The sequence below is a fragment of the Otolemur garnettii genome, unplaced genomic scaffold (genome assembly GCF_000181295.1).
Source record: "Otolemur garnettii isolate 467f Iridium unplaced genomic scaffold, OtoGar3 scaffold00029, whole genome shotgun sequence".
Classification (NCBI taxonomy): domain Eukaryota; kingdom Metazoa; phylum Chordata; class Mammalia; order Primates; family Galagidae; genus Otolemur; species Otolemur garnettii.
In genome coordinates this window covers 3,754,971-3,759,631 of record NW_003852424.1, presented here as the reverse complement: position 1 = coordinate 3,759,631, position 4,661 = coordinate 3,754,971, and the positions used below count along the sequence as shown (strand labels likewise).

Below are 4,661 nucleotides of genomic sequence, written 5' to 3'. Positions count from 1 at the left end.
TCAAGAACATATATTCCTTAGCTTCGAGATGATGTATTCTGTATATGTCTAGTAAGGACATTTGTTCTAGGGTAGTATTTAAGTCTCTTGTATCTTTGTTTGGTTTCTCTTTAGAAGATCTGTCCAGTTCTGCCAGAGAGGTGTAAAAGTTCCAAGCTATTATGCTGTTATGAGATATCATATTGCTCACACCAATCAAGGTGTCTGTTTTACAAATCTATGAGCATTTAAATTGGGGACACAAATATTTAGAATTGAAATGCCCTCTTGTTGTATTGTTCCCTTAACCAGAATGAAGTGACCATCTTTGTCTTTCTTAATTTTAGTTACTTTAAACCCACTTATATCTGAAAATAAAATTGAGACCCCCTCATTTCTTCTGGTTTCCATTTGCCTGAAAATACTGCTTGCTTTCCATCCCTTTACCCTGGATCTAGATGTGTCAATTAAGGCCAGGTATGTTTCCTGGAGACAGAATATGAATGGCTTGTGCTTTTTTATCCAATCAGCCAGCCTGTGACCCTTTGGTGGAGAATTCAAGCCGTTAACATTTACTGAGAGAATTTAAGTGTAGTGAAGTTCTAGTCATCTTATTTTGTGCAGTCCATTGATTAGTTTTACCCTTTGCTCCATTGTGGAAGCCAGCTTTTGTCCTTTAGTTTCTGGGTGTTTACTTTCTTGTTGGGCTATTGTGATGGTCAGTGTGAAGAACAGGTCTAAGTGTTTTATGTTGAGCTAGTCTTGCTGTGGCAAATTTCCTCACTGTTTGCATATCAGTAAAAGATTTGATTTCTCCATAGATTTTAAAACTTAGATTAGCAGGATATAGAATTCTAGGCTGAAAATTGTTTTGCTTAAGAAGGTTAAAGGTAGGTAACCATTCTCTTCTGGCTTGGAAAGTTTTGGCTGAAAAGTCTGCTGTCACCTTGATGGATCTGCCCCTGTAGGTCAATTGGTGCCTACTCCTGGCTACTTGTAAAATTTTCTCTTTTGTCTTGGCTTTGGATAGGTTCATTACAATGTGTCTTGGAGATGCTCTGTTTGTGTTGAGATGATGGGGTTCAATATCACTCTAAAAGGAGTGTTGCAGAATCTTTAGTGAAACTTCAGAAATTTTCATTTATAATATTCTCCAATAGGGCCTCCATTCCTTTGGGAAATTCTTCTTCCCCTTTAGGGATCCCTATGTTTGGACACTTTGTGAAATCCCATAATTCTCTGAGTGAATGTTCTGCTTTCTCTCTCCTCTCTTAACTGTTAATTACTTAGGTTAACACAAGAGCTTTATCCTTTAGCTCTGATATTCCTTCTTCTTCATGATCTAATCTGTTATTGAACTTTCTACTGCATCTTTCAATTCCCCAATTGACTCCTTCAATTCTTTAAGGTCCACTGTATCTTTTCTATATTCTTCATGTCTTCCATCCATTTTTTGCTTCTGTTTTTCCGCTTTATCCTTAATTTCCTCTATTGCCTTTGGGAATCCATATTTTAAATTCTCTTTCTTCATTTCCATTAAGTCTTTATAGTGGAATCCTCTGTGGCAGCTGTCTCATGGTTCCATGGGGGGGGTGCTCTGTTTTGATCTTTCACATTGCCAGAATTTTTCTGTTAGTTCCTCCTCATGCCTCTTTTCCTTTTGTTCACTTCCTTCCCCTATTTTTTCCTTCTCACTACCTCCTTCCCTTTAACTTATCTAATCTCAGAGCTTAGGTATTGAAGTGGCCTTTGGTATAGGGCTAAAAGGAAGAGAAGGGTAAAGAGCAAGAAGAGAGAAAAAAGAGGGGGGGAAATGGAAGTAGAAAAAGAAAGAAAGCAAAAATAGAAATGGTGTTATTCAGCAGGGTGCTATGGCCACACCCATAAATATTTGGAGAGAGACATATATAGGTACATATTGTAGTATATTATCTGGACAACAGGTGGCACTGTGGCATTAGGAGGCAGAGAACATAGAGAAGCCAATTTCTAGTTGCAGAAGAAGGTGAGTTCTCTTTCTGACTTAGTTACCCTGAATCAGGGCCTGTGCTTCAGCAGCAGTCAGTCCCTGTAGAATTGTGATCTTAAAGCTCTTACTAGATTCTTTAGGAGGCACATCACACAGTGCCCCTGACAACAATTCCTGGGGCCACTCAGGTCACCCCAACGATGGACACATGAGCTCAGCAGGCATGCCAGATGTGGCTGTGCACTAGGACGCTGGGAACCATTTCTCGCACATGGCCTTCCCACAGTGGCAGTGCCCCACTAGTAGGCCAAGCCAATGGGAGTTCACTCCATCCGGGATTCAGTCCCACTGCTGGACATTGTTCAACTCATTTAAGCCCTCCGAGGCCACTCAAGTAAGTAGATTAGCCCAAAATCAAAAAACTACCAGACAGCCCTATCTGGTCCCCAGTCCTCCATGGGAGGGCTGGCCAGCTGGTCCCTGCCATTCCCAAGCACTTGCCTTCTGTGCTGGTTTACCTCAACTCCAGACCTCCTCACTATAGTCCATCACTGCTTCACTTTGCCCCTGGAGTGATGTTCCTGGCGGAGTACCCCAGCCAGAGGTGGTTGGAATTTTCTTTCTCCTGCCTCACCATGATAGGCTATTAAGGAGATGTTTCTAGTCCACCATTTTGTTCCACCCCTAAGGTCTAGGTCTTAAACGAAGTCTTTACAGAATGCAAATAGTCATTGAATATTTACTTTTTTGTTTCAAGTTTTCCTAAAGCAGTTTGGCTATTTTTTTAATGCCCATTTAACATTAATATCTAGACTAATTTGTTTAAATGTTGAGATAATTATATGCATGTATGTATGTATATAAATGAAGCTAAGAGGATAACTTTGAACAGAAGTATAAATTTGTAGACAGTCTTATTTTATCAAACACATAACTATGTGATAAAGTTAGACCAATAATCTTAATTTATAAAAAAGAAAGCTCTTCAGAATTGTTATAAAACCACAGTGACACAGTGTCCTGGGATTCTGACTAAGAACCCAGTTCTAAAAAATCAAACAACCTTAAAAACAATACAAATAGGATTGGCCCTGTAGAGACATCTCCCCAACATGTGGAGGATCACTGAGCAGTGACTAAAGGTGTTTAAAGCCCACTCAGTAGGCAAAGCACCAATGACCCACTACTCTCCTGACATTGTCAATCCCTCTTCCAGTGGGAAATATACTAAATAAACAGAATGCCAATATAACATAATATAATAATGTGTTATATACATATATTTATATGTCATATAAATATAATATGACATCTGCTTAAGTAATTTGGTTATAGATTACTCACAGTACAAATTTTGAAGTCTAGTTATCAGAAAATTTTATCCTAAAAGTACTATTTGTATAAGCATTCACCATTATATATCATGGAGTTAAACAAAACACACAAAAAACTAAATTGGTAGGGCCAACACAATTTGTAACAAACTGCAATTAAAAATAAAAAGCATCAACTAAAAGGTAAGAACAACTCAATATAACACTTACAATGTGAGTTTTTCCCCAAATTAACTATCTGAAAATACATACATATGGGTTTCTGTTTTTTTCATAAATAAGGTTATACTTTACATATTGATCAGCAACATTCCTTTTTCTCCTTAATAATAAAACTTGGCAATATTTACATGGTAGTTCTTATGTCTCTGACACAGCCTTTGTAACATTTGGCTGTCTTAGCAAATTAAAGTAGTCAAAAATGTCAAGTAAAATGCTGATTTTAACTTATGAACAGCAAACTTTAGTAACTCTTAGAGGCCTTAATTGCACACAAAATAATGGAAATGAAAGAAAGGACTATCATTTGCCTGTAGTCCCAGCTACTCAGGAGGCTGAGGCAAAAGAATTGTCTAAGCCCAGGAGTTGGAGGTTGCTGTGAGCTGTGTGATGCCCTAGCACTGTACTGAGGGCGATAAAGAGAAACTCTTGTCTCTACAAAAAAAAAAAGAAGAAGAAGAAGGGACTATCATTTTTTTTAACCAATTGCTGTCTATTTGGAGAACCTAATGAAATGGGTAGCTTATTTTGAAGCTTTAAACTATTAAATAATTTTAAATAATATGAATTACCAAACTGCTGATTGAATGTATGAATAATCATAAGTTTTAAATTTAAAAATGCAGAGCAAAAATAGTATTATCCACACTGGTGTTAAATGTATCTCCACATGCCTATAAAGTTTTGTTCATTCAAAAATTTTTCATCATTCAACAAATTGAATCATGATGAGATTTATTATTTGTCTGATGTATCTGGAAAGGAAGGAAAAAAAATATGATCCTCTTGTGGGAAGAAGCTATTCCTTCCTCCATCTCATGTTCTGGGTTCTGAGCACAGGCAGAACATAGAAGCACCAGATAATCAATTACCTATTCATTTATCTATATTTTTAACTAGTGTGCCCATCACTATTTTAGGCAGAGAGGAGGCAAGGGTGAACAGGGTAGGTACAATTCCTGACCCCAAGGAGTTTACTTTCTAGTTTTAGGTAATAGACAATGAAAAAGAAAGCAAAATAAGAAATTGTAGATTGGGTCAAATGTGGTTAAAAGCCTACATATCATACAGTACAATGACTGGGAGAAGATATTCTTAATATAGGGTGTTCAGGGAAAATCTTTCTCAGGAGACAACATTTGAGCTAAGATCTGAATGAC

General features: G+C 37.3%; 1 non-coding gene across 1 annotated transcript; it reads left to right on the top strand.

Annotated features, from left to right (window-relative positions):
• Nucleotides 1-4,191: 4,191 nt before the first annotated feature.
• LOC111724991 lies at nt 4,192-4,258 on the top strand. The gene has a single exon (XR_002773185.1). It is a non-coding gene; the product is annotated as a small nucleolar RNA SNORD77 (small nucleolar RNA).
• The last annotated feature ends 403 nt before the right edge of the window (nt 4,259-4,661 follow it).